We start from the raw sequence: 13,279 nt of genomic DNA, 5'->3' as shown, positions 1-13,279 counted from the left end.
AACGAGACTTTGTAAGTAAAATCTGTTTTTGAAGCCACATTTTTTTTTTATAAGCATTTAAAGTTCAAATGTTGACAAAATACGTAAAAATGACGAAAATTTGCAAGTTATTTTGAGTTAGAAATTCATAAAAAAATGTTCTTTTTAAATCTTAGATTTAAAAATGAAACAGAAGATTCCTCGTAAATTTTTCTACCTTTATCAAAAAAAAAAATGTCTTCAAGAAAGTCAAATCAACTTTTTATGAGTATTTGAAATTCATATTTTTACAACATTTGATATTCACTCGATTTCTCATGTAACGATTCTCTTATTTTATTATAATCAAAACAAATGACTGTGGATACTTTAAAATTTGACTGAATGTTTATATTAGCATTCTCTACACACCATACAATTTTGAAAATAATTTGACTCTTTTTGAGCTTTTTACAGGCCATTTCAGATTTTAGTTTTTTTAGTTTATTTTCTATGAATATCAATAAAATTGTATTTGTTGTGTAAAAATGCGTGAATATATAATGCAAGGCTCCTGCAGATATACCTACTGTTACAATTTCAGTTGAAAAATGTTAAAAATACATAGGCACAATTTTTTTTTTATAATCAGTTAAAGTTCAAATTTTGACAAAATTCATAAAATTTAAAATTTAATAATTATTTTGTAGTTAAACGTTTATATAATATTCAACTTTTATAGCTAAGAATTGATAATTTAAAACAAGGTTCCACGTAAATAGTTTTTATATAAATTACTTTATTCACCTTGATATCATCAAATATACTTAGTAATATCATAGGCTAACTGACCGTTTTCGCACTTACGGTCATTTGTTTAAGAGTTACACCAAAAACCAAAATCGATTTTTCGGAAAACAGAATTTACTTACAAATTCATGTTTTTCTTTTGTTTTTCACGTCACTTTTGAAAACTACTGAGGAATTTTTAATTTTGACCCCCCCATAGTACCAACTAGATTCACTTTCGTATCAGAAAAGATACTTTTGAAGAAACTCCAAGCATTTTTACTATCCTAAAAGATGATGACTGATGACAGACACAAAAATTTTAAAATTTTAAAATTTAAAAAAAAAACACACACACACACACATCGTTGTAAAATCAAAAGTAGGAATTTCAAATAACAGCTTAAGCAATATCAAATCAATCATGTGATTTTCTCATGTAATAATGGACTTGACATAAATGTTGTGATGCAACAACAATGCCTATAAATAAAAACTGTGACTAAGGATTTTTTAATATTTTTTAAATGTCATTGCAACAATATAATAGATGTCATGTTTTTCAAGCTTTTTTACCCAACAAATAAAGTATTATTGATATTCATAGAAAAAACATAACATTAAATAACATTAACATTAATCCAATATCATTGGAAGCAGAAAATGTTCCTAAACAGTTCAAAATGAATCAAAATATTTTGAAAATTTTATCGGGTATAGAAAATGCAAATATGAACAATCAGTGAAAATTTCATGTATATACGTTCATTTATTTTGATGTTACACAAAAAAACCAAAATTTTCTATAAATATCTCGTTTTTACATTGTCGTATTTGAGATTCTTAGTGGAGATATGAATACATTGATTTTACCATAATGCGTGTTTTTTTTATAGTGTACACTGTACACGGTAAGTAGTAAAATAATGCTTAAATTTTCAACCTCAGTATCTTATTCGACGGTAATGTGAATGTAGTTGGTCCATCGAATAGGGTAAAATTCCCAGTAGTATGTAATACACTTACGATTTTAGTTATTTTTTGTAATTTTATAATATATTAATTCAACTTACCGGTTACCGTATTAATAATAAGTTATATGTTATAACAATATAAATATAATATTATAAAATAATCACACTGAAAAACCATTTCCGCGTTCCTAACGTTTCCCATGACCGTAGATAAGTTAAAAATAGAATGTAAGTTGAACAAATCAATATAAAACTGTTGTATTATTTACAGCAGCGCACCCGCTGGAAGGTTAAAAAGACATAGGCACATTTTTTTTTAAAAGCATTTAAAATTTAAAACAAGGTAAATAGGTTACATTTAAATTACTTTATTCCCAATAATATCATCAAATATACTAACTAATTAACAAAGGTGGGCAAGTTAATGAAAATAATTAACTCAAGTTAAGTTAAGTTAAGATGACAAAAGTTCGATAAGTTAAAAGTTAACTGTTAACAAATTATAAATTTTACTCGATAAATTAAAAGTTAATATAGAAAATAATATTAATTTAACTCAGTTTAAAAAAAAGTTTATTTATTTATTTTTAAATTAGTATGTAAATTACATAAAGAGTGAAAGTGACTTTCTAATTTCTAATTTATAAATTATAAAAAAAAATTTTATTGAACTTTTATCATAATATTACCATTTTATTTTTAGTTTACTATTATTTAATAAATTAAACTATACTCATCTCAAATAAATAATTTGACAAATATATTTTTTTATATCGTAGGTATAGAAATTGAATGTCATAATACGTGAAGATAAATACATGACCTTCATATATAATTTAAGTTATATAACATTAAAACATAATAATTGTCAATTTGTAATTTAAAATTATTAGTTTTATTAAAAACATTTATAATTGCAACTCACATAATATATAATTTATAATTTAATAAAATATATTAATATACACATAATTATGTTATCAATAAAATGTTTGTGTTTTTCTATTGAATTATTTTTATTTTATACTGATTACAGTAATATTTACGTATAAACGAAAAATTTCAAAATATTTTCAACTTGGTGGATTTTTTTAAAATAAACTGAGAAAATCTAAGTTAATTTAACTATAAATTTAACTAGTTAAGTTCATACGTTGATTAGATAATAAGCTAACTAGTTAAGTTAAAAAGTTAAAAAAAAATTAACTTGTTAACTTAACTTTAACTTTTTAACTTAGTTATTCATTATATTTAAGATGTTTAAGTATTTCAAAACAATCACGTTTTTTACAATCATATCGAAAACACAACAAAATAACGAAATAGATTTTAACAAAAACTTACCATTATATTTATTAGTTTCGACAGGTGATAACGGCTGTATATCGAGCTTAACAATATTTGTATAAAGTAAAGAAAATTATAATATAGTACCCCTATCCTTTATATTTTTTAAAATAAGTCAATAACATCTAACAAGTATTATTAGTTTGTAATAATTTTATTAAATTGGTGTTTCCCATGGGCGTATCAAATTTACTTCCACAACAATACAACCAACATCTTTATTTTCGACATTTTTAACGCGACCCACTAATTTATATTTTCCATAATGAATTACTTTGGGCAAATTCATGTCTTCCAATTTCGTCAATTCATACCCTGATGTAATATATGTGCCCTGTTAAAATTTAGTGATGAATTATAAATACATAATAATTAGACAACGAATGGCACACATTTTAGGATCGTAAAGTATTATTTTTATTCTATGATTAAAATATTCTAACAATATCTTTATAATATGTTGATTAAATTAATAATTTTTGAGTCATCAAATATCTCTTATCCAATATGGTTACTATAAAATGATATCATTATTTATAATGGTTTCATATATTACCGCTGGTATTGGACATCTATCAGTTGGAACGTTAAAAGAATTGACTAATGTAAACCATGCATTTCCACAAAGACTTCTTAAACTACTGCATGCCTTTTTTCTTATGAGAATATAATGATTTGGTATCCAACCTCCAGTTGAACCCCAAGTCGACACGTTCAGATCAAGCTATGAAATAATAATAATAATAATAATATATAACTCTTGCACTTGTGTTGAATTGATAATGAATATTTTCAATTCAATTGGAGATTAAAAAGTTTTAAACTCATTGACCAGAAATAAAATATTACATTCAGCAGAAATTGGAAACTTCAGTTACTTATTATGTGAAAAAACTAATGGTATGCGCATCAAATAAGCAATAGTTTTGTCATGACGTATCAGTTTTTGGCTTTTGCCCATATTCGTTCTCAATAATATTTTTATTACTGCTGCCCTTGTTGCAATGTCAATATAAATGTCAATATATCTCATAGCATTGCTTTAACAAACTTCGGACCAATCGGGTTTGTCACCGGTCAATTGTTTTCTTATCGCAGTGTGTAGTACTGTGGCCTAATTTGTTCATGTTTGTTGGAAGGGGGGATTGAAACATTAAGCTCCCCTCCAGCCAACGACCTGTTCATTTATTTTGATGTTACACAAAAAAACCAAAATTTTGTATAAACATCTCGTTTTTACAGTATCGTATTTGAGATTCTGAGTGGAGATATGAATGCATTAATTTTACCATAATGCGTGTTTTTATTTATAAAGTACACTGTACACGGTAAGTAGTGAAATAATGATTACATTTTCAACCTCAGTATCTTATTCGATGGCAAAGTGAATGTAGTTGGTCCATCGAACTGGGTAAAATTCTCAGTAGTATGTAATACACGTACGATTTTAGTTATTTTTTGTAATTTTATAATATATTAATTCAACTTACCGGTTACCGTATTAATAATAAGTTATATGTTATAACAATATAAATATAATATTATAAAATAATCACACTGAAAAACCATTTCCACGTTCCTAAGGTTTCCCATGACCGTCGATAAGTTAAAAATAGAATGTAAGTTGAACAAATCAATATAAAACTGTTGTATTATTTACAGCTGCGCACCCGCTGGAAGGATAAAAATCATAGGCACAATTTTTTTCATAAGCATTTAAAATTTAAAACAAGGTAAATAGGTTACATTTAAATTACTTTATTCCCAATAATATCATCAAATATACTTACTAATTGACAAAGGTGGGCAAGTTAATGAAAATAATTAACTCAAGTTAAGTTAAGTTAAGATGACAAAAGTTCGATAAGTTAAAAGTTAACTGTTAACAAATTATAAATTTTACTCGATAAATTAAAAGTTAATATAGAAAATAATATTAATTTAACTCAGTTTAAAAAAAAGTTTATTTATTTATTTTTAAATTAGTATATAAATTACATAAAGAGTGAAAGTAACTTTCTAATTTCTAATTTATAAATTATAAAAAACAATTTTATTGAACTTTTATCATAATCTTACCATTTTATTTTTAGTTTACTATTATTTAATAAATTAAACTATACTCATCTCAAATAAATAATTTGAGAAATATATTTTTTTATATGGTATAGAAATTGAATGTCATAATACGTGAAGATAAATACATGATCTTCATATATATTTTAAGTTATATAACATTAAAACATAATAATTGTCAATTTGTAATTTAAAATTATTAGTTTTATTAAGAACATTTATAATTGCAACTCACATAATATATAATTTATAATTTAATAAAATATATTAATATACACAAAATTATGTTATCAATAAAATGTTTGTGTTTTTCTATTGAATTATTTTTATTTTTTACTGATTACAGTAATATTTACGTATAAACGAAAAATTTCAAAATGTTTTCAACTTGGTGGATTTTTTTAAAATAAACTGAGAAAATCTAAGTTATTTCAACTATAAATTTAACTAGTTAAGTTCATACGTTGATTAGAAAATAAACTAACTAGTTAAGTTAAAAAGTTAAAAAAAAAATAACTTGTTAACTTAACTTTAACTTTTTAACTAGTTAATGCCCACCTTTGCTAATTAATAATATAAAATACATACTTAGTTATTCATTATATTTAAGATGTTTAAGTATTTCAAAACAATCACGTTTTTTACAATCATATCGAAAACACAACAAAATAACGAAATAGATGTTAATAAAAACTTATCATTATATTTATTAGTTTCGACAGGTGATAACAGCTGTATATCGAGCTTAACAATATTTGTATAAAGTAAAGAAATTATAATATAGTACCCCTATCCTTTATATTTTTTAAAATAAGTCAATAACATCTAACAAGTATTATTAGTTTGTAATAATTTTATTAAATTGGTGTTTCCCATGGTCGTATAAAATTTGTTTCCACAACAATGCAACCAACTTCTTTTTTTTTTCGACATTTTTAACGCGACCCACTACTTTATATTTTCCATAATGAATTACTTTGGGCAAATTCATGTCTTCGAATTTCGTCAAATTCATACCCTGATGTAATATATGTGCCCTGTTAAAATATAGTGATGAATTATAAATACATAATAATTAGACAATGAATGGCAAACACTATTATTTCGTATATTATTATTTATCCTCTATATTATAGAAGAATTATTTTATAGAATCTATAAAATAGCCCAACAATATCTTTATAATATGTTGATTAATTTTAATATTAATTTAACCATTTTTTAGTCATCAAATATCGTTTATCCAATATGGTTACTATAAAATTATATCATTATTTATAATGGTTTCATATATTACCGCTGGTATTGGACATCTATCAGTTGGAACGTTAAAAGCATTGACTAATGTAAACCATGCATTTCCATAAAGATTTCTTAAACTACTGCATGCCTTTTTTCTTATGAGAATATAATGATTTGGTATCCAACCACCCGTTGAACCCCAAGTCGACACGTTCATATCAAACTATGACATAATAATAATAATAATAATAATAATAATAAAAATATATAACTGTTGCTCGTGTGTTGAATTAATAATGAACATTTTCATTTCAATTGGAGATTAAAAATTTTGAAACTCATTGACCAGAAATAAAATATTACATGCACCAGAAATTTGAAACTTCAGTCACTTATTGTGTGATAAAACTAATGGTATGCGCATCAAATAAGCAATAGTTTTGTCATGACGTATCAGTTTTTGCCCATATTCGTTCTCAATAATATTTTTTATTACTGCTGCCCTTGTTGCAATGTCAATATATCTCATAGCATTGCTTTAACAAACTTCGGACCAATCGGTTTGTCACCGGTCAATTGTTTTCTTTTCGCAGTGTGTAGTACTTTGGTCTAATTTGTACATGTTTGTGGGAAGGGGGGATTGAAACATTAAGCTCCCCTCCAGCCAACGACCAAAAAAAATTTTGAATTATATTATATAAACTTCTCGGTCCAACTATTGTTATCTGTAATCTATATAATGTAAACAAGTGACGCAGCCTGATTCAAATATTCATAACGTTGGTTATATGTTAATATTTTTTGTTTGTTGTCTCAACATTCAACAAATTATTGTAAAGCCAGTTCTCATATAAGCACGGATCTTGTTTATTGCGTTGTGGATTGGTCGTTTGGTTAGGTTAGATTAGGTCGTATAGTAAATTGTCATTTAGCGAAACCATTTTGATGCCATGCTAATGCTGTTATTTCCCAGTTTTAGAGTGAGACCCTATTCCAAATGTTCTTAGTGCTCTTTAGTCGAACCTTCTCCTTTTATACATACACAGATTCTATTTAAGAAAATTCTCTGAATTAAGAATATTCGTTGTTGTCTTTGTGTATGCATTATAAATATGTAAGTTTCACTGTATTTTACAAGATATTAAATTAAAGATTATATACTTACTGTAAGATCATCGTTGTAAGGTTTCAACAATGTTATATTCCCTTTCATTTCAGTTATATTGAATGTCTTTTTACTGGAAAAGATATTTAATTTAATTGTATGGTTTGTACTTGATCCACACTGATATAGTTTATCAATAATCAAACGATATTCTCCCTGTTATAAAAATAATAAACTTATTATATACCTATGTAGAAATATATATTGTATTTACTATGCACATGAATGTTAATCGAAGAAATGTATTATATATAATAAATAAGGCAAATTATTAATTTACAAAAGGCAAGTTTGGCATAAAAATGTTTTTGGATTGAGACGATTGAAAGAATAAAATAAGTCCGAACGTTTTGATCAACATTTTCCCTAGGATTTCAACAATTATAGAATGTTTCATACGCTTTCAACAGTGACACTAAATAACAACCATGAGTTATAAAATATATTGATATTTATATGCTTGAGGTGTAACCTCTAAATATTTGCGGATTCATATTTTTACAATTAAATTATAACAGGAAAACTGTTATTAAGCTGATAGTTAATCCGGAAATTGTAAATTTCCAATTTTAAATTGAATGGTAAATAATGAGTTAATTATAAATAGTATTATGTAATATAGAGCTATAATATATTATAACTAAACTAGCAGTATTGACAAATTCGTTGCAACAACTCATACAAAATCTGTCTCACAATATTAGAAATTTGAAAAACTAAGCGTTGTATGGTTACGCGAACGCGTTATTTTAACCACCACAGATAACCGAGCTGACTTTTTTTTGTGTGTACACGGTAAAACTACCAGTCGAAAAAAGACTACAGTACATCAGTATCTTATTCGATGGTAAAGTGAATATAGTTGGTCCATTAAACAGATTAAAATTCCCAGTAGTATGCATTACACCTATGATTTTTGTTATTTTTTGTAATTCTATAATAGGTATATTAATTATAAGTAAAAATAATATAAATATCATATGAATTATTCACACTGACAAACCATCTCCACTCTGAAATGTTTTTCGTATACAATTATATTACATGATTTATATATTAATTTTGGAAACATGCTAAGCTAATAAAATATACATTTTGTGAAAATGAGTATTTAAAAACGATAACGTATAAAAAACAACTAAATAACAAAATTGATGTTGAGGAAAACTTATCATTATATTTATTAGTTTCTATAGGTAATAATAGGTTTGAACAGAACTTAACAATATTTTTATACAGAAAAGAAAATATAATAAAGTACCTCTATCCTTTTATTTTTTACAACAAGTCAATAACAAGTATTATCAGTTTGCATTAATTTAATTAAATTGGTCTTTCCCATGGTTGTATTAAATTAGTTTCAAAAATCATGCAACGAACTTCTTTATTTTCTACATTTTTGAAGTGAGTCACCACTTTATATTTTCCATAAAACATTAATTTGGGTAAGTTATTATCCTCTAATTTCGTCAAATCATACTCTGATGTAATATATATGTCCTGTAAAAATGTAATGATAAATAATTATAAATACATAATAATTAGACAAGTAATAGTAAACTTCTTATGATTATAATATTATTAAATTATGTAATTTATTATTCATTTTCATAACGGTTATATCAAGCTACATCTCCCTATTGATTTGTAAGATATTATTAAATAAAATATCAGACATGCTGGGATGAATTATTTAAGTTTTATAATTATAATTAGAATATTATGTATTTTTTCGAAACTTTTTTGTTTATCGAGGCGTTGACCGTTACAAATTAAACAATGCCCATAGATTTTCAGTATGTTAAACTGTGTTAATTTAAACATAAAATAATATGTTTAACACATCAAAGACTGATATTGACCAAATTCAAAATAGAAGACTACAATATTAAATCAAATCATAAAATATATTTTCTTTTTTTATAACTAATATCCACAATATAATATTATGATACATCAATACAATATAGCTATTGTCTATAATTAATCTTTATATAATAAATATTTCTTCTGTCCGCGTATGTGGCACTGAACTCCTAAACGGATGGACCTATTTTTTTCTAGGTAGACTGTTTTCTCCGTTTTTTGCATAGGACCATATATTTATATATATATATAAATGATTTGCTGAAATTAGGTACTCGAGAACAACTTATAAGGCATACATTTATTAACCAATTAGATGGAATTTTTAAGCCTCCAGTACTTCAAAAGTCTTATATAAAATTAACATTTTATTCTGATCAATGTCTTCTTTGTCACCTAACATTATATTTTTACATTATGTACAGTATGTACAAAATCTCGTGAAGTATATAAATGATCAATCCTCTAAAGTTTTTTTAGATATTTTCGGTATTTTCCTGTTCGGATTCTGACGACGACGATATTTGGATGTTTGAAACAATATATTAATGTCCGTCAATTTGGCATCAGCATATTATTATGCTATGACAACAGAACTAGTACCAACCATTTGCTAGAGGTTTTGCTAGATTCCATAAACTTTGTAAGTTCACAAACAAAAATGTCGGTGCCATCTTTGTGGGTGCACCGGCATATTGTCCGATTCCGAAAAAATTATGCCAAATTATTCAGCCAAATTTGCTAGATTTTGATAGTTATTTTTGGATTTTACTCGCACCCTTTTTTCACTTTGGGGAGGTTTCAAATTTGGCGTCAGCACCGGCACATTGTTCGATATTTTAACACAGTATACAGTTATACTAATTATAATTACAATATGGTTATTTTCAGTGTTTGGAAAGAACGACGTTCATAAACGCACGTTCACGCGTTCACGTTCATTTTTAGTGAACGATACGAGAACGTCACTTATTTTATTAAAATAGAACGGGAACGTGAATGACGTTTATATTTTTAACGAACTTTATCGATTTTTAAGATTTTCAATTTATTTACCCTTTAATAAATATATTAATTAATTATATTATATATAAGTCTAAATAGTATTTTTATTTTTGGCTTGAGTTATATATGTTTATTGGCTTTTATATTAAAGGCTCGGTCAAACAGAAAGCGGGCTGCCCGCGCGGACACTGTAAAATAATACAAAGACCGCTTGCCCGCTGCGGTCAGCGTAACCATAAACCATGGCGGACGAAAAGTCCGGGTACAAAAAGTCCGGATTCATTTTATTATTGCCGGACGAAAAGTCACCCTCTGTTTGACTGAGCCTTTACAGCAGGTAAATGATTCATAAAAAAAAATGTATAAAAAATAAATGAACAACCCAATGAACGCGTTCATTTTTTGAAAGAACGTGAACGTGAACGCGTTCATTTGAAAAAAAAACACGAACGTGAACGTGAACGAGTTCATTTTTTTAGTGAACGTTCCGAACACTGGTTATTTTGTGAAATTATATTATTATTTTTAATGTTTTCTTATAATACCACTCGTATTGGACATCTATCAGTTATAACGTTAAAAGCATTGAGAAACGTAAACCATAAATTTCCATAAAGATTTCTTAAACTACTGCATGCCTTTTTTCTTATGAGAATTTAATAATTTGGTATCCAACCACCAGTTGAACCCCAAGACAAAAAGTTTATATCGATCTATGAAAAAATAATAATAATATATTAATGTTGCACGTGGGTTGAATTAATAATGAAAATTTTCAATGCAATTGGAGATTAAAAAGTTTTAAACTCATTGACCATAAGTAAAATATTACATCCACCAGGAATTGGAAACTTCACCTATTGAATAAGTGATAAAATTAATGGTTTGTGCCTCAAAGAAGCCATATTCGTTTTCAATAAAGTTACTTATTACTGCTGCCCTTATCGTTACCAGAAATCGTGTGTGTATTGTGTGTAACTCATTGACCAGAAATAAAATATTACATCCACCAGAAATTTGAAACTTCAGTCACTTATTGTGTGTTAAAACTAATGGTTTGCGCATCAAATAAGCAATAGTTTTGTCACAAATGATTGTTTTTGTATATTTTGTTTTCAATGATGTTAATTTTTACTGCTGCCCTTGTTGCAATGTCAATATAAATGTCAATATATCTCATAGCATTGCTTTAACAAACTTCGGACCAATCGGTTTGTCACCAGTCAATTGTTTTCTTTTCGCAGTGAGTAATACTACAGTGGCGTAATTTGTTCATGTTTGTGGGAAGAGGAGATTGAAACACGAAGCACCCCTCCAGCCAACGACCGAAAAAAATTTTGAATTATATTATATAAACTTCTCGGTCCAACTATTGTTATCTATAATCTGTATAATGTAAACAAGTGACGCAGCCTGCATTAGTAGTAAGGCATTGTACAAGCACTATAGCGGCTTGACTATTTTATCTCTAACTACCATTACTGGACGCAAGCAGCGCGGCCGGGTTTACTCAAGTACAGTAGTACTACCTAGATCTCGTGATTCAAATATTCATAACGTTATTTACATGTTAATTATTTTTTTTTTTCGTCTAACATTCAACAAATTATTGTACAGCCAGTTCTCGTATAAGCACGAATATTGTTTATTGCGTTGTGGATTGGTCGTTTGGTTACCTAGATAAGATTAATTTGTATGGTAAATTGTCATTTAGCGAAACCATTTTGATGCCATGCTAATGCTGTTATTTCCCAATTTTAGAGTGAGACCCTATTACAAATGCTCTTAGTGCTCTTTAGTCGAACCTTCTACTTTTATACATACACAGATTCTATTTAAGAAGATTCTCTGAATGAAGAATATTTGTTGTTGTCTTTGTGTATGCTTTATAATATGAAAGTTTCACTGTATTTTACTAAATATTAAATTAAACATTATATTCTTACTGTAAGATCATCATCGTAAGGTTTCAACAAAAGGCAATATAATATAGTATACTTTAGAAGTTTCAAGTACCTACAAATAATATTATACAATCACAACAAAACAGTTATTCCAGGTTTTTTAATATGTAATTTCGTCCAAATTTGAACTTAAAATTACTATAAAAATAAACTGTGCTTATGTATTTCTTAGAATTTTTGGTAACAGAATTAAATATTTACGTGGAATCTTGTATTAAATTTTCAAACCTTATATATGAAAGTTGAACATTTTATAAATTTTCAACTACAAAATAATTATTCATTTTTAAAATTTGATAAATTTTGTCAAAATTTCAACTTCAAATGCTTATAAAAAATAATTGTGCCTATATGTATTTTTAATATTTTTCAACTGCTATTGTAACAATGTATCAGGCGCCTTGTATTGATTTTTTACACTTTTTGGCCCAATAGATAAAACTTTATTGATATTTATAGAAAAAAAAAACTAAATAAATTGAAAACTGAACATGTCTGTACACAGCTCAATAAGAGTCAAATTATTTTCAAAATTTTATCGTATATAGAAAATACTATAATAAACATTCTGTGAAATTTTCAAGTTTCTACAGTCTCTCGTTTTTAATTACAACAAAATAAGAAAATCGTTACGTAAGAAATCGAGTGAATATCAAATGTTGTAAAAATTTGAATTCCAAACGCTCATAAAAATTTAATTTGAGTTTCTTATAGACATTTGTCTGTGTACACGATAAGTAGTTGAAATAATGCTACGATTTTCAACTTCAGTATCTTGTTCGATCAGAAAGTGAATATCGTTGGTGCATTGGGGAGGTCAACATTTAAATTTCCCAGTAGTTTTCAAAAGCGCCGGAGAGAAAACAAAAGAAAAATTAAGAAAAAACTGGAAT

At 26.5% G+C, this 13,279-nt stretch overlaps 2 pseudogenes; both read right to left on the bottom strand.

The window, feature by feature from the left end:
• Positions 1–5,808: 5,808 nt before the first annotated feature.
• LOC100569067 lies at positions 5,809–8,443 on the bottom strand (annotated as a pseudogene).
• A 431-nt stretch (positions 8,444–8,874) lies between these two features.
• Positions 8,875–13,279, bottom strand: part of LOC103308834 — a 6,647-nt pseudogene continuing 2,242 nt past the window's right edge.

The sequence above is a fragment of the Acyrthosiphon pisum genome, chromosome A2 (genome assembly GCF_005508785.2).
Source record: "Acyrthosiphon pisum isolate AL4f chromosome A2, pea_aphid_22Mar2018_4r6ur, whole genome shotgun sequence".
In the NCBI taxonomy this organism is placed as follows: Eukaryota; Metazoa; Arthropoda; class Insecta; order Hemiptera; family Aphididae; genus Acyrthosiphon; species Acyrthosiphon pisum.
Note: the sequence above shows the minus strand (reverse complement) of the source record. Positions and strands in the feature narration are given on the sequence as shown.